Source organism: Rattus norvegicus, chromosome 10, assembly GCF_021556685.1.
Source record: "Rattus norvegicus strain SHRSP/BbbUtx chromosome 10, alternate assembly SHRSP_T2T, whole genome shotgun sequence".
NCBI lineage: Eukaryota > Metazoa > Chordata > Mammalia > Rodentia > Muridae > Rattus > Rattus norvegicus.
In genome coordinates, this window is record NC_141543.1 from 60,932,950 (window position 1) to 60,951,157 (window position 18,208).

Here is an 18,208-nt window from a genome sequence, read left to right on the forward strand (position 1 = left end):
TGTCTACTAGACATGGCATAGCAAGTTGTGATAAGACTAAGCTCCCTCCACCCCCGTGATGAGGCAAAAACCACTGATTCCAATCAGAGTCACCAGGGCTGAGTCCACTGAGGGGCTACCGAGTTGCTTGGCAACCACTCCAGGTTTTGACTAGCAGATCTCATCCTTTATGGGTTCATAAGTGAAATTCCTTCTACTGTCATCTGAAATAGTTTCTGAGACATTTTTAGTTTGTCATTGTCAAGTCTTCTGGTTTTCTATGCTGTCCTATTTCAAAAGACTGGCTGTCTGTGACTCCATGACTGTCAGAGGTTCGTTGCTCCACCTGACTGCCTTTAAGGTTGGGCCATGGGTCTATTGTGTAATCAGCTCAAGTTGAAAAGCAAAAGCCTGACCCTTGGTTTCTAAGCCACGATCTTGTCAAGTAGTTCTTACAAATAGAGACCTTAAGTCAGCAGACTTTATAGCTAAGTTTTCAGTATAGATTCCATTCGTCCTCCTCCTCATTGTTGAATTTAAAATATATGTGGATCTTCTGAATTCAACCCAGATCTCCTGTGGATGTATAGTCTTCTGGATGAAGAGTCCTTTATTTTCAGCGCATTCTTCAAAACGGATGGCCAAAGTTTAACTGTTTGATCAATACATTTTCTTATGTCCACCAAGTAAAATGTGAAATATATAAGTGCATGTATATTTATACATACACATCTATATATATTTGTATCAAAAAATAAGCCAATGTAAATTAAAAATCGTGTGCAGTGGGTTCGATCCCCAGCTCCGAAAAAAAAAAAGAAAAGAAAAGAAAAGAAAGGAAAAACTCGTGTGCAGATTTCTCAAGGATGTGTATTTAGAACTAGAATGGCTGAGTTGCTAGGATCTCAGCAGGTTCACCCTTATGAGAAAATAGCAAATGACTTCCCTCAGTGGCCCTCCATGACCTCTGCTCCCATTCCTTCCTCTAGGTTCCTGCCTTGAGTTCCTGCCATGGCTTCTCTGGAACACGAAACCCTTTCCTCCCCACATTGCTTTAGGCCACAGCTCCAGAGTTCCAAGCCATTGCTCCCCGGCAGCTGTTTGCCCATTCTCACCGGACCTCAGTTATCCTTTGTCCGACTAACATTCAGCCGACCACTCAAAGGAACGTCTCCACGGATTGCGCTGGAGAACTGCTCTCTCTCTAGTGTTCATTGCCCCTTGACTTCTGCTTCAGTTTCCCTAACTCTGAATCTGTTCTCTCCATATACCAAAGCCCAGTTGGGAGAGTCCCTTCTGTTTTCTTGCAAGCGTCTGCACTGAGGAAAAAAGTCTGGCATGCAGTGGGTCCTCAACACCTTCTGTGCATTTGATACAATCTATCCTGGTCTCAGAAAGGAGCGGAGGGCAGCGAAGACATGAATGTATAATGAAATAGGAACGAATAGCAGGATCTTGTGTGTGGTGTGTCTCTATATGTCTGTGTGTCTGTGTGTGTCTGTCTGTGTGTCTGTCTGTGTGTGTGTGTCTCTGTGTGTGTCTGTGTGTGTCTCTGTGTGTGTGTCTCTGTGTGTGTGTCTCTGTGTGTCTGTGTGCATGTGTGTCTGTGTGTGTCTCTGTGTGTGTGTCTGTGTGTGTCTCTGTGTGTCTGTGTGCATGTGTGTCTGTCTGTGTGCATGTGTGCCTCTGTGTGTCTGTGTGTCTCTGTGTCTGTGTGTCTCTCTGTGTGTGTGTGTGTCTCTCTGTGTGTGTCTGTGAGCATGTGTGTCTGTGTGTCTCTGTGTGTGTGTCTGTGTGTGTCTCTGTGTGTCTGTGTGCATGTGTGTCTGTCTGTGTGCATGTGTGCCTCTGTGTGTCTCTGTGTCTCTGTGTGTGTCTGTGTGTCTCTCTGTGTGTGTCTGTGAGCATGTGTGTCTGTGTGTCTCTGTGTGTGTGTGTGTCTCTATGTGTGTCTGTCTGTGTGCATGTGTGCCTCTGTGTGTCTCTGTGTCTCTGTGTCTGTGTGTCTCTGTGTGTGTCTGTATGTCTCTCTGTGTGTGTCTGTGAGCATGTGTGTCTGTGTGTCTCTCTCTCTGTGTGTGTGTGTGTGTCTCTATGTGTGTCTGTCTGTGTGCATGTGTGCCTCTGTGTGTCTGTGTGTCTCTGTGTCTGTGTGTCTCTGTGTGTGTCTGTGTGTCTGCATGTGTATGTGTATCTGTGTGTGTGTCTGTGTGTCTCTGTGTGTGTCTGTGTGTCTGTATGTGTATGTGTATCTGTGTGTGTGTCCGTGTGTCTGTGTGTTTGTGTGTCTGTGTGTATGTGTGTGTGGTATCCTGGTCATGTAATAGAAATGCCACTTAATTTTTATTAACGAATTCAGTAAGATGAAGAAAACATGAAACAACAATGCTGAATAACAAACTATATTTAAGTATCATTAAAAATAATTTAACATGGGGTTGGGGATTTAGCTCAGTGGTAGAGCGCTTGCCTAGGAAGTGCAAGGCCCTGGGTTCGTTCCCCAGCTCCGAAAAAAAGAAAAAGGAAAAAAAATAATTTAACATTAAATACCTAAGAAGTCACATTAAAAAAACATGTGATATTACACACACACACACACACACACACACACACACACACACACACACACACACTGAACTTGGAATTAGAAATTCTGAGTTCCAGTAGCCCTTTAGGCCTATGCAGCTTGCAGCTCATCTAAGCCACAGTTTCTTTGTTGCATGGGGAAAGTACACCCTTCGGACCTCCCAGGAGAGGCAGCACCTCCCTCCACATAGCGGGAAATTACCACCTTGTATGTGTTACTCTTTGTCCACTGCAGAGCCGTGGACAGGAGGCTTAATTGAAGCCACACATTTGGGGTCTTCCTGAAGCTGACATCTTTAAGGATGCAACCCATAAAGAGGTGGGAGGAATGGGTATGAGAGCCACCATTGACAAAATCTCAGAAGCAGGGGGTTGGGGATTTAGCTCAGTGGTAGAGCGCTTGCCTAGGAAGCGCAAGGCCCTGGGTTCGGTCCCCAGCTCCGAAAAAAAGAACCAAAAAAAAAAAAAAAAATCTCAGAAGCAGAAGCAGGTTTTCCAGGGTTTCGTTATGTGGTCCAGGCTGGATTTAAACTCTCCATTCCCCTGCCTCAATGTCCCAAAAGGGATCATAGATGTATACCACTATGCCAGGATCAAGCTCACTTTTGACCCTTGAAGAGTTTACCCTCCTATCCAACAGGCAGTAGCTGGCTAACTGACACTTTGAGGAAATTAGAGCAGGCTGCAGTGGCATGATTAGGGGCATGTTGTGAGAGCACTGAGGATGCTGGCTAAGAAGGGATAAGTGAGGTGGCTGGAGGGAATGACAGAAGCAGAATGTTTTATCACCAGTGTTCTTTGGCTGCGATGGGGGAGAGTGGTAATCATAAGCACAGTGTCCGCTGACTATAAAAGTTCACGCACTACTGGAGTGCCCGACTCTCTCCCACAATCCCTCAAAATGTGCTGTGTCCTCACACCCCATCTCTCAGGATTTCACATCATTTATAAGACAAATTTACACTTAGAAGACAGCAGCCACCTGCTGCATCTTGACTTCTCTGCTTCTGTGCTGAGACTCAGGCTCGCCCAAGCTCCTGTCTTCTTGCCCCTCACACCAGAGAGCAGATTCAGTCCTTGGATGCCTGCTCTCCTCTCTTAAGATCTTCTCCATGCACATGATTCTCTGGTCTCCCTTTCAGTGCCTGACTTCCCTCAGAAATCTGAAACCCCCAGCACCTTGAACTTGCTATGAAATAGGGAACAACCCTGAACTTGTGATCCTCCTGCCTCTACCACCCACGCTTTAGGATTACAGGTGTGTGCATCACCATGCCCAGTAATATTTTAATATATAACCATCCATGTCTAGGAAGCTAAACATGGGCTTATACTAACATCTCAAACTAATCCACAAACACGACTCCTCTTAATTCATTTGGCCTCCTTGTGATTTTTAATCATGTCTTTTATGCACAGCACAAGAGCTAACACAAGAGCTAACACAAGAGCTAACACAAAGTCATTTCCTAGCAGTAGGTACCATAAGTTAAGTTACGTTCACTGTCATATATGTCTGCTCCTGGATGCCATGATTCTCTTTACATATGTATGATTCCATGTCCGTATGTCTATTTACACAGAAAATATTTAAATTGTTTTATAAATGGACTGTTTGCTTTACATTTATTACTTTTAAGATTTTATTTATTTTATGAATATGAGTACACTGTAGCTGTCTTCAGACACACCAGAAGAGGGCATCAGATCCCATTACAGATGGTTGTGAGCCACCATGTGATTGCTGGGATTTGAACTCAGGACCTCTGGAAGAGCAGTCAGTGCTCTTAACCACTGAGCCATCTTTCCAGCCCCATTTATTACTTTTTTTGACTGAAGAGATCACCTCACTATGTAGCCCTGGCTAGACAGGAACTCTGTATGTAGACCAGGCTGGCCATGACTTCAGAGATTCACCTGCCTCTTCTGCCCACGTGGGCCAGGACTAAAGGTGTGTACCACTACACCTAGCTGTGGCTTTGCTTTAAATCATAGTTTTATACATGCTCAGGAAGGCTGCATATTTAACCTCACAGTGACTAGTAATCATAATATCTTGATCAACTCAGATGACAGCTCCTTATTTTAGCAATGCTAAGATTATTTGTGCTATATTTCTCCTGGGTTTTCTCTACCGCTCAGCTTGAAAACTCAATCTTAACTTCCTTCTATCCCTTTCCTGTTAAACACATTTTTAGTGCCAGAGGCTCATTCAGTTTTCCAATCCTTCCCCCTGCCTTCTCTTTTGATGCTTACACAACTCCCACATTACTTTCTCCAAACCCATAACATTCTTTCCATCATGCTTCTGCAGTATGTGTGTGCGTGTGTGCGCATGTGTGCATGTGCATGTGGGCATGTGTGTGCATACGTATCTGTGTGTGCATACATACGTATGTATCAGTATGTACACTCAGCCCCTTGGACAGAATGTCTCTTTGTTGGCTGGAATTTGTCCTCTGTGGCTTCCGCAGAGGCAGGAGTTGTCTTGATCAGTGGAGTCCCTGTGGGAAGTATGAGGATCTTATGCTTTTGATCCCTGGCACTCACATACGAATCCAGATGTAGTCATATGACCTGCAGCCCAGCACTGTGGGGCAGAGACAAGTGGACCTGAACTTGATGGCCAGCTAGCCTAGCTCAGCCAACGGACTTCAAGTTCAGTGGGACATCCTGTCTCAAAAACAGTAAAGTCAACCTCAGGCCTCCATAGTCATGTACATGTATGCATACACACACTAACAGGTAACATACTACACACAAACAGGTAATATAACCCTCCAAACACACACACACACACACAAACACACACACACACACACACACACAGAGCTAATTGAACAGTGTTCCTCTAGTTCTTTTAAAATTTGTATTATGTTTTAACTTATCTTGTGTTCACATGCATGTGTAGGAGATTGTGAGGGTAGATGGGTAGATACATGCATGCCACAGAGTGCGTGTGACGTTTGGAGAGCAGGTCGAAGGAATCTGTTCTCTCTGTCCGTCATGTGGGTCCTGGGAATTGAACTCACGTCCTTGGGCATGGAGGCAAGAGTCTTCACCTGTTGAGTCATCTTCCCAGCCCACTTTTAGTTCTTCTTTTTGGTATGTGTATGTATGTGTGCTCTGTGTGTGATTATGCCCTCACGTGTGCAGGTGAGCACATACATGCATGCATGCATGCAGAGGCCAAAGACCAGCATGGGGATCCTGCTCTATCACTCCACGGTCTCTCACTGAACCCAGAGCTGGGCTGGCAGGCAGCAAGCCCATCTCTGTCTCTGTTTCCCACAGTGCTGAGCTACAGGCTCTTGTCCTGCCAGGCCCAGCTATATACGTATATAATACACACAGAGACAGGGACTTACTGTGCAGCTCTGGTTGGTCCAGAACTTGCCCTACAGATCAGGCTGGTCTTGAACTCATAGAGACCCACCCACCTCTGCCTCCCAAGTGCCAGGACTAAAGGCCTGCACCACCACCTTTAGTTCTTCTTCCCCTTAAGAAAAGATGTATTTATTTTTACTTTGTTTATATTTTTGCAAGTTATGTCTGTGCACCATGACATGGTCCTTGGAGACCAGAAGAGGGCATCAGATCCCTTGGAACTGGAGTTACAGATGGCTGTTAGCTATCATGTGGGTGCTGGAAACACAGCCTGGGTCCCCTACAAGAGCAGCAAGTGCTCCTAACTACTGAGCCAGCTCCCCAAGCCCTTTCTTTTGTTCTGTGATTAATATGGTTGTAACCCTTACTCCAGGAGGGCACTGTGGCTGGATATAAAACCCTAGGCTTACTACTTTTTCCTTCTTTCCTGGCATATCTTTTAGTGTTAATTGCATCTGGCACGGGCAAAGATGTGCCTGAGTGATTCAATTAATGTAGCTGCTTCCGGGGCTCCACCTCTGTCTTTAAAGTGTGGTGAATACTGACTTGTACCTCTCTACTTAACCTGTCTGATCCGTGTGCCTTTTCACACTTGATCTTAGCCAGAAGGCCAAGAAGCAAACTGTGTTGTGCCTTTTCAAAATGTAGATCTCAGTGTCTCTTTAAAGAAAATTTCACTTGAGTTTTATTTTATAATTATCTTCCTATACCCTGGTACATTTCTCTCCATAGACTTTGATTATCTGCATTAAATACTTCGGAATGGTTTAATTGCTCTCTTGACTTACCAGCTTCTCTCTGTTTCATTGTCCATCACTCTGTAATGTTGTCTTTGGTGGCCTGTTAGGCTTGTGTTTCTGAATTCCACCAGTTCTGTCTTAACTCCTACAACTGTCAGGCCATCTCTCCCGGTGTTATCATGCCTTTGGCTCTCTTTGGTTCTTGGCAGCAGTTGCCTTCCTATATTTTGGTTGTGAGCCTTGCCTTTTACAGTCGACCCACCGTGGCAGCCCAGCATTCGCTTTCTTGGGCACGTTTTTCAATTCACATGAACACCTTTGGCTATGTTTCCATTTCTGATGAACACTTCTGTGGAAATGCCAAGTGCTACTCCTCAAATATAAAGTATGTGCCCTAGCTAGGCGGTGATGGAACACCTCTTTAAGCCCAGCACTTGGGAGGCAGAGGTAGGCAGATCTCTGAGTTCACAATCACCTGGTCTACAGATGAAGTTCCAGGACAGCCAGGGCCACACAGAGAAAAACCAAATAAACTAAATTAAAAGTTTATACTCTCTATGTGAAGTCCATGTTAGTTCTTATTAAAAGTCATACTTGAATGAGTTAGAACCTTTTTTATCAACTGTTTGCAGGAACTTCCTGTGGATACTGGGTTATGGAAGGACAAGACTTGCTTACCCGTCATGTGTAGTCAAGGACTCCTTTCTCTATTTCTGGCAAGACAAGCTTTCTTCAGATACAATGCTTTCACACAGTCATGCCTTCTCAGTCTCCCCAAATCTTTTAGTTTCAAGGGGTCTTGGCTTGTTCCTTTTCCTTGCCTCTTCTTCGGGGCCATGCCTATATGATCGTACTTATTGCTTTTCTCCCGTGTTCTCTCCTTGTAGTGTTCTGGTTCCAGGCATCCTTTCTCCATGGTGGGTTGTTTCGTATATGCTGTGAGCTGAGGGTCCAATACGCCTTTGCAGGTGGAGGGTCCGTTTTCTTAGCATCATTCACCGATGAGCCTCCTTTTCTCCCTCCATAATGTTAGCCTCTTTTCTGGGAGTTAACTAACTGCAAATGTGTCCTTCTGGACTCTCTAGTCTGTTTTCAATAACAGCAGAACCATTTTACCTTTACCTGTATCAGGAAAGAATCAACCATTCAATTTTCTCACACTTACACCAAAGCTTACTCTTTCTTTCGTTTCTTCTTCTTCCTCTTCTTCCTCTTCTTCCTCTTCTTCTTCTTCTAAGATTTACTTACCTATTTATTTAAGTACACTATAGCTGTCTCCAGACACACCAGAAGAGGGCATCAGATCTCATTACAGATGACTGTGAGCCACCATGTGGTTGCTGGGATTTGAACTCAGGACCTCTGGAAGAGCAGTCAGTGCTCTTAACCACTGAACTATCTCTCTAGTCCTCTTCTTTTTTTGTTAGCTATAGATATCCCAGGCTGGGCGTGGTGATGCACCCTTCCAATCTCAACACCTGGGAGGCTGAGGCAGCACGATCTCACATTCCAGGTCAGCATGGGCCACGGGGTGAAAACCTGTCTCAGAAAACCAAAACTGAAATTATGGGCATCTTAGTTTGTATGACTTGGAATTTCATTGCTGTTTGATAACGAATCCTTTCATGGTGTGTTATATGCATATTGACTATTTTTATGTCTTTCTTAAGAAAACAAACAAACAAAAAACAGGGCTGGAGAGATGACTCAGTGGTTAAGAGCACTGACTGTGCTTCCAAAGGTTCTGAGTTCAAATCCCAGCAACCACATGGTGGCTCACAACCATCTGTAATGAGATCTGAGGTCCTGATCTGTCTGAAGACAGCTACAGAGTACTTATATATAATAAATACATTTAAAAAAAGAAAAAAGAGGGGTTGGGGATTTGGCTCAGTGGTAGAGCGCTTACCTAGGAAGCGCAAGGCCCTGGGTTCGGTCCCCAGCTCCGAAAAAAAGAACAAAAAAAAAAAAAAAAAAAAAAAGAAAAGAAAAAAGAAAAAAAACACCAATTCATACTGTGCCCGTTTTAAAATTGGGTTATTTTGTTTCTGCATGTGAGTTTTTGGAGTTCTTCTTGTCCTCTGGACACTTCCTCCTAATGAGATAAATGACTTGCATTTCTCTTTACCCCACTGGGTACACATGTAAATAAAGCATCTTTAAAAGAGTGCTATTTGTCCCATATTAACACAAGAAGCTCATCACTTTTCTTGGTCAGCGTGGCGGGGAGAAAGTGTGAAAACGTAAATAGTAGAAAGGGCTGGAACAGGAGTTCTCAACCTGTGGGCTGCAACCCCCTGTGGGGTCAAATGAACCTTTCACAGGGGTCACCTAACACCATCAGAAAACACAAATATTTACATTCTGATTCATAACAATAGCGAAATTACAGTTATGAAGTAGCAACAAAAAAGTAATTTTATGATTGGGGTCACCATAACATGAGAAACTGTAGTAAAGGGTTGCAGCGTTAGGAAGGTCAAGAATCACTAATCTAGAATTTCACCACATTAACAAGCTAACAAGTCAGTTTATAACAGTTCAGAGAGGCAAGCCTTTTCTTCTTCCCTTCTTTTGAGCCAAATCTTCTAATTCAGAAATAAAAGACTTGATTACTCACACAAAATTTCTCCAAGGGGAAAAAATGTATCAGTTGGAGTTACATCACTATAACAGCATATCCCAGATAATTAACTTAAAAAGAGAAAAGGTTTATTTTGTCTCGGGTTCAGAGATTTCAGTCCCTGGTGGGTTCAGAGGTTTCAGTCCCTGGTGGGTTCAGAGGTTTCAGTCCATGGTGGGTTCAGTGCTTTGGGCCCTGCAGTGAGGGAGAAAATCAAATGAGCCTAATTAACAAGGCTGCTCACCTCAAGGAACTGCGCCAGCAAACCAGCGGCCTCGCTTCTGTCCATGAGGCCCCATGTCCTAAGAGTCACTGACTCCCAGTAACAACCCAGCTTTCAGTGCTCAGTCTTGGGGAAACATTTCATCCTCAAACCATGACGCCTCTGCTCCCCAAATAATTCATTTCCCATGGCATAATGCACAATACATTTAGCCCATCTCCGAGAGTTCTTAAAGTTTCAAAAGTTACAATTTTGTTTTAAAGTCCAAATATGAGAGAGATTAAGAGAGAGATTGAGAGAGATTGAAAGAGAGAGAGAGAGAGAGAGAGAGAGAGAGAGAGAGAGAGAGAGAGACTTCCAAGATACAATTATATGGAGAAAACATTTATGTTCTGGAAGGGGAAAATAGACAGACATAAAAACACAGACAAAAAGCAAGGCTGAACCCCCATTGCTTCTTGTCTGGTGTCTGGGATATCATGATAGAAGCTCCAAGCAATAGGGCAGATGGGGCTGAAGAGATGGCTCAGCAGTTAAAAGCACTTATTGCTCTTGCAGAGGACCCAGGTTCAAGTCCCATTACTCACCTGGGGGCTCACAACTGTCTATAACTGTAATTCTAGGGTATCTGACACCCTTTCTAGCCTCTGCAGGCTCTGCATGCACTCATACATTTGCTACATAGCCCCATGGCCATTTTTCTGTTACATATCTTTCCCTGCATCTAAACTTGAGGAGAGTAGGAGTGACTGCTTAGACCCTAGTATGGCTCCCGGAATGGTTAAAAAAATAGTCCTTGGGGGTTGGGGATTTAGCTCAGTGGTAGAGCGCTTGCCTAGCAAGTGTAAGGCCCTGGGTTCGGTCCCCAGCTCAAACAAAAAAAAAAGTCCTTGATTTAAATAACTGTGAAAGGGTCACACGTGTGGATTGTTACCAGTGAACTGTCTAGGGCCTAGCTACATTGTTACCAGTGAACTGTCTATATGGCCTAGCTACATTGTCACCAGTGAACTGTCTAGGGCCTAGCTACATTGTTACCAGTGAACTGTCTAGGGCCTAGCTACATTGTCACCAGTGAATTGTCTAGGGCCTAGCTACATTGTTACCAGTGAACTGCCTACATGACCTAGCTACATTGTCACCAGTGAACTGTCTACATAACCTAACTACATTGTCACCAGTGAACTGTCTACATGACCTAGCTACATTGTTACCATGAACTGTCTACATGACCTAACTACATTGTCACCAGTGAACTGTCTACATGACCTAGCTACATTTTGACCTCACCTTGATGTTTGAGAACAGGATGCTCAAAGGCCAGGAGTTCCTCTTTAGATGACTTATTCAACACTGGGTAGCTCTAAAGTGGCTGTCAGAAGAGCCAGCAGATAACCTCTAGATTCATCACATTCTAATTTCCGTCCTAAGTAACACAGCCATCGGCAGATAGGGCAGGAAGTGCTGGACTTTCAAGGAAGCAAAGGACAGGGGTGCTCAAGTCCCTGGAATCTTCGCTTCTCCAGGGAAGGTCATGACACTCTTCCCCTGGCATCTCCCTCCCCCTGCCATCCTTGTCCTGTTGTCCTGTTTTGACAATGTGGTCTGGGAGGAAGGTTCCTAGCTCTGTTCAGTAGTCACCGTATGAACTTCTGCCTGTGTTCAGGTTTCCTTTTGCAGTGTGACTTTGAAAACCTCAACAGAGAAAGGACCCTACCCTGAGGATCCCTTCCTCACTAGAAGTGCTAGCAATCCGAGTAGCCAATAACCCCCAATTGTCAAACTATACACTTAAAACCTTTTTAATGACAAAATGTCAATTTGGAAACGGTCAAGTGGAAGCTTTCAGCACTGGCCTCTGCTCCTACAAGAAAGAATGGCAAATGCATTGGAGTTGTGTGGCCGAAGGGGAGCATGGGAAGAGGAGACAGACACTGGGCCTCTGCAGGACACTGATGCCTCGGATGGGAGCATGGGCAATTCAGTTAACCACACTGGCAACCAAGGCCTGCAGGAAGCTGCCTGCGCCATAGGGAAGGGCTGGGTAGGTGAGTCCCAGAAGATTCTGCCTCACAGGTGACACTAGCCAGAGGACAGTCCGACAGTTGCCATGGGGTTAAAGTCAGTTAGGGGAGCTACCTGGATCCTGCAGTCTTGCCTCAGAGGAGAAACTCACATTGCCTTCTGATACACGTTCACCATCAGAGCACCTGTCAGAATTCACTTCCCTAGAGGAAAGACACCCCTTATACACATCTTCCCTGGGGCCACCATCACACCCGTGTCCGGGGTGCCCCTGCCACATAGACTCAGTGCAACACGAATCCAGCATCTCACATCTGGACTGTAGCAGGGGGACATTTCATTCTAGCAGCGATTTGGCCACCTGGAAGATCTGAGTAACAAAGGACCGGGGCTCTGGGGCTTGAGACCGGTCCTGCATTTGCCACTACGTCTATTTCAGATGTCAGCTACTCCTTGACTCTTGTCACTTCTAGGCCTGAGGACACACATTTCTCATTCCCTGTGCTGCTAGGGCCACCATTATCAGAGGTCTATTGGCACCTGAGGGAATAGAAAGAGTAGATAAGTCTCTAAGCAGACACACTTGCACACATACCTCATACATACACAACACATACATACATACATACATACACACACACAATATAGATAAATACAATACATACACATGGTCTCTCTCTCTCTCTCTCTCACACACACACACACACACACACACACACACATACACACACACTCAGATCCACCCCTGTTGGCTTGAATTCATGGCTGCATAGAACATACAAAATTAGGTTGTGCGCTTCTCTGTGTTTCAGATGTGGAAGAGCAACAAGCATGGTATCCAGGTACTGCTCCAGCATCATGCCTGCCTGCTGCCGCGGTCCCCATCTTGATGATCATGGACTCATCCTCTGAAACTTCCCCAGATGTGCCACTGGCTGCGTGCTCCCTGGAGCAGTTGTCAGTATTGGACTTCATTTCTTTACGTGTTTATGCTGCGTCAGCCCCACTGGAACTGAAAGCACAGATGGGGTCTGCTGTGCTCATACGTCATTGAGAACATGAAGAATGGGTTCATTTATCTGTTGCTATGGAACACATTACCCCCTAAACCTTCAGGATTAAAATAGCAAGCATTTCCTACCTCACCATTTCCCTGGATCAGGAATTCTGGAAGGCTGAGCTGCATGGGACGTGACTCAGAGTTGTATTGTGTGGGGGTGTGAGGTGTTATGTGCTGTTCGAGTGTCCACCAAGGGCTGAAATCCGACATTGGATGGCTTCCTTAGCTGCTCTCCGTCTTATTTACTGAGGCAGAGTCTCTCGATGAACCAAGCTCACTAATTTGGCCCTCTCCCTGTATCTACACTCTGTGTACTGGGGCTATCCATAGTTTCCAGACCTGCCTAGCTTTTATATGGGTGCTGAGGATTTGAACCCAGGCTTGCACAGTACTGTTCTCCTCTCCTGTGACTCAGGGTTTTAGAGACTGTACTCAGTGTTGGTCAGAGCTTGCTCATCTGAAGGCTCAGCCTACATCAACTGCAGGATCTCTGTCTCTCCTAAAGCTATGACCAGAGGCCTGGGTTCCTTGCTACTGAGTTTCTCCATAGGGCTGCTGCCCATATAGTGGTTGGAAAGTGATGAGACAGCGGTGGGGGAAGAAGTGATAGATATTAATGTGACAACCATAGGAGTCCCACCCTCTCAATTTGCACACCATCTTCCCACTGACATTTTCTTATCAAAATACAAGTCATGAGCCAGACTGCAGTGGCATACGCCTGTAATTCTAGCACCCAAAGGCTGAGGCAGCTAGAACCAGTCTGGACAAATAAATACACTCAAAATAAAGTAATAAAAGACACTGGAGATGCCCAGCTCAGATTAGTGGGCTGTTTTGTTTGCTTTATACAGAATCTCTCTATGTAGATACTTAGTTTGAGAGCATTTGAAATAAATAAAATGATCAATGATATTTGAGTTAGACTATGTAATGGCTATTCCTGGTTGTCAGCTTGACTGTATCTGGAATGAACTACAATCCAGCAGTGGAGGGCAGACCTGTGATCCAGATCTTGAGGCTGGAAGACACAAGTTTTTGACCTGGATCTTGGCATGGAGATCTTGAGGCACAGTGGCCATAAAAAGCTTAGGCCAAGGCAAGGTAACATATGCCTTTAATCCCAGGAGACTGAGGCAAGGAGATCTCCAAGTTCAAAGTCAGCCTGCGACAAAACAAGTCTCAGATCCAGGGGTGGTGGTACGAATCTTTAATCTGGGACTCACCTTCTGCTGGAGGCTTACTGAAGGACACTGGAAGGAGGAAGATTCGCTCTTCTTTGCCTGCTTGCACTTACTTGCCAGCACATCTGTTGGAATCTACTTCTACAGAAGAGCAGCTGAAACAACCAGCCTCATGGGACTGAGCAACTACTAGGTCCTTGGACTTCCCATCCACAGCTGACCAGTGTTGGGAGTTGAACTACAGACTGTCAGTCATATTAACAAATTCCCTTACTACATAGAGACTACCCGTAAGTTCTGTGACTCCAGAGAACCCTGACTCATACAGACTATATATTTTTGCATCTGTTTGTTTTTAGTTTGATGAGCTAGGAGCTCACTCTGTAGCCCTAAATTTAAGGAAACCGTCCTGACTTAGCCTCCCAAGTGCTAGTATTACGGGTGCAAATGACTATGCCCGGCTGGAATAAACCTTTATATGATCCATTAGTGTGGTGAATGATGTGTTGGGAGAACATGTGACTACAAGAGTAGTCACATGATTGTGACGTTAATGGCAGCCGACCCTACTCCTTTTTGTGCCAAGCACTTCACAGCTATTAACTCTTTTAATCATTAGAGCAACCCGTAGAGCAGGTATCGTTTAATAGATAAGGGGACTGAGCCGCCCAGACACTCAGATGTGGCAAGCAGTGAAGTGGATCTGCGGTACTGTGGTTGACACCAATTCTGAGTGGGAGGTTCCAAAAATCTATTCAGATCCTGTGCTCCCATATAAAATCTAGGAGCACCTTGATCCAAGGCTGGGGTGGACAGAGACAGCAGATCCAGAGCCTATACTATCCCTGCAGGGCAATAAGACTCACGTCGGTATTCACACCAGAACTCACATCAGGCGGCTCCTGTAACTCCAGCTCTAGAGGATCTGTTGTTGCCAGCCTCTGTGGGCACAATCACGTGTGTGTGTACACGCACACACACATAAGGTAAGTAAAAAAAATTAAACTATGCAAAGCAGGGAGCAATTGAAAAACATCTATCTACCTCTGTCACCCACATGCACATGCATGGGTAAGCACCCCTGCACACACAGGATACACACCACCCCCTCAAAACAAAAATGAATCAAAAGAAAACAAAATATAGTTGGCTGAGGAAAATATATTGGATATAAAAATACTCATAAATATATGTGGTAGATTTTAAGTTGCTTCCAGTATTAGCTTATCTTTTTTCTTAGTTTTTGATAATAGGAGTATATTGTTGTGATGAAGATTGACTAAGTGTTTCTGGGACAAGAGAAAAGAAATTTACAAACATGACATTTGTTACAGTAAAAAAAAATTAGGTTATGCATCCATATGTTTGCACAAGAATGCCAAAATTTGAAGTATAGTGCTGCTTACGGGAGCACTTAAGGTTAAGTCCAACAGAACGTGCCACCATCCTGACAGAAAGGCAGCTGTGAACAAGTGACACAGCATAGTATGCCTGATGACTGGAAGACTCTAGTCAGAACTTCAACCCTCCCCTAATAGAGACACAGTTTTCATACAATTTATTTCGAATTTCCAGCAATGGTGTGCATATCAGTAAGATTAACCTAAGACTTTTATACAAAGGGAACAGCATTGGAATGGCTAACGCAATTGACAAGAACAAAGTGATAGGTAAGGTAGGTCCGTCTACTCATTTTTGAGACTTGCATAAGTATAGTGTGCAGAATTAAGACGAAGGAGGAGGGGTTGGGGATTTAGCTCAGTGGTAGAGCGCTTGCCTAGCAAGCGCAAGGCCCTGGGTTCGGTCCTCAGCTCCGGAAAAAAAAAAGACTAAGGAGGAAAAAATACAAAGATAAGTGGAACGCGGTGTAAGAGCAACACAGCTATGCCACCGCCTTCTCAAGACAGTCATAACTTTTTTTCATTTTAGTGTATGACGTTTCACCTGTGTATGTCTGCGCAGCACATGCATGCAATGCCTATGGAGGCCAGAAGAGGGCACCAGATCACCTGGAACTGGAGTTACAGATTGCTGTGAGTCAACATCCGGGTCCTGAGACTCAAACCCAGGTCCTCCCTCTGCAAGAGCAACCAGTGATCTTAACTTCTGAGCCATCTTTCTAAAAAATTGGCATCTATGGATTCTGAAAAAGAAACTTGCCTCACACCTTGTATAAAATTACCTTAGAATGCATACTAGTCTAATGTCTAAAGTATGAATCTGCTGGGTAGCATTCAGGAAATGAAAAGATTGCCAGTATGAAGAGATAGTCAGGCTGTGCGGTGGTGATGCACACCTTGAATTCCAGCATTTGAGAAGCAGAGGCAGGCCGAGCTCTGAAAGTCTGAGGCCAGCCTGGTCTACATAGTGAGTTTCAGGAAAGCCAGGGCTACACAGAGAAATCCTGTCTTGAAAAACAAAAACCACACAACAACAAAAGAGTCAAAGAATTCTCAGACTTAAAGTATGATCTATACAAAAATAAATAAACAAACTGCAGAAAATTAGAAACGTCAGCTGCATGAGGGGAAAGGGAAACTCACTTGTCTCCTGGGGCACTGGGGCACTTTGTATTGAAGCCACTTTCACCCCAACTGATGTGAGCTTTTTTTTTTTTTTTTCAAAATTAGAAAAGAAAGACAATTGAAGCACAAAAATAGGAGGAAACAGAAGTTAATACCAGGAAATAAAGCAATAAGAATGCACACAATGAAGCATTTTTAAACTAAAAAAGTACACTAATCTTTAACTCTGTTTATTTTAAAACATTTGCTTCTATTTGTAAAACTCCAAGCGAATTTTTGTTAAAAAGTTTGTTTGTACATAATTTTTTTTGGTCTTTTTTTTTTCTTAATCACAGTAATTCTGTTGCTGGGAATAAAAGAGGAGGTTGGAAAATACTCATAACTTAGTATTAACTCTTTTTTTGCTTTTTAGGCATTTGAGATTATTACGTTGTTTTCTTTAAACCCGTAAAGAGAAAAATATAAACCACCTGGTGCAGAGAATCAGCACCAAACCCCACGCTGACACGGTCAGCTCCACCAGAGTCAGTGCCGATTGTTTAAAGAGAGCGCCCTCTCGAGGTCATTTCCGGAACAACAGCAAATGACATTTGAGATGAAACAGAATGAGGGTCCTGTGACTTGGAATTCTTTCCATAGGTAAATGGCCGCCATGTTGCAGAACTGCACCAGCACTCTCAGAGTTCCCGCCCCAGATTTATGTAGAATGCTGCCTTGGCGGAAGGTACAGAAGGACTGAGTGGAGAATTGTTCAAAGTCATCTCAAAGTAATCTAATCAAGATTACCAAAGTTTTCTTGAGCCTAATATAAAAGAACGAAAGATCTAGAAAAAATGTAGAAGTTCCATAGAGTCCAGCAATCCCATTTCTGAGTTTATTTTGTATTGAATTAAATAGGATCTCAAAGGGCTGTTTTAGCACCCACGTTCATTCACCACAGCCACAAGGTGGCAACATCCATCACCAGGTGAAAAGAACAGAGGGGCCCACCTCTCCCTCGGGCTAGAGCAGAGGTAATGTGGAAAGCCATGACTCTCAACCTCTGGGTTGGGACAGAGGCAAACCCTGCTGGTGGCTGGCAGGATTGCCCCCATGGCACAGGCTGCTTTGAACACGACACAGATGCCTTGGGGAAGCTACACTAAGACTACAAGTGTTTGCTGCTGAAACTGCCTCCCCCATCCACAAAGCACTTTTCTAGCCATCCTGTCTGCATAGCTTGCTCTGGCCTTTCAGCCACCACGAACCTTTGTGGTCTGTAGCAGCCATTTTGATCCAAGCACACCCTGAAGGAAGGACTGCAGCTTTGTTCCCTGCTTTTCTGAATATCTTTTTGTCTAGTCAGCAAGAAGTCCCTCTCTTGTGCCTTTTCCAGCATTGCAACATTAGGCTCAATGAAAAGTCTCTCTTAGTCTTTGCCTAATCATGATTTTTCATTTTTGTCTTTATTATTTTTTAGATTATTATATAGTTACAGCATTTCTATCTTCCCTTTACTCCCTCCAAAACCTCCCCTCCACCCCTACTTGATCTCTTGAAACTTTATAGGTTCTTTTCTATTAATTGTTATTACATGTATATATTGTATGTATGGTATATATTTATAAAATAACCTGTTCTACCTATATAGTTACATGTCTATTTTCAGGGTTGACCACTTGCTATTGGGTAACCAATTAATTAGTATGCTCTTCCCTGAAGAAAAGTATGTATCTGCTCTTAGCATTTCTTTGTTGTCTGTAGATCTTTGGGTAAGTGTAGCCCTTACCACTCATTGAGAAGAAATATACATATGCAATAAACAGAGGTCACTACATAATACACAACCAATCAAAATGCAGAGTCAAGGAACCCGTCCCAGTGGATACTTTCACAC

General features: G+C 44.1%; 1 long non-coding RNA gene across 1 annotated transcript; it reads right to left on the reverse strand.

Annotated features, from left to right (window-relative positions):
* Positions 1 to 3,945: 3,945 nt before the first annotated feature.
* LOC148002940 (uncharacterized) lies at positions 3,946 to 8,775 on the reverse strand. The gene is made up of 3 exons (XR_015631769.1): positions 8,602 to 8,775; positions 7,371 to 7,814; positions 3,946 to 5,069 (listed from the first exon to the last, which is right to left on the reverse strand). It is a non-coding gene; the product is annotated as an uncharacterized LOC148002940 (long non-coding RNA).
* Positions 8,776 to 18,208: the final 9,433 nt, after the last annotated feature.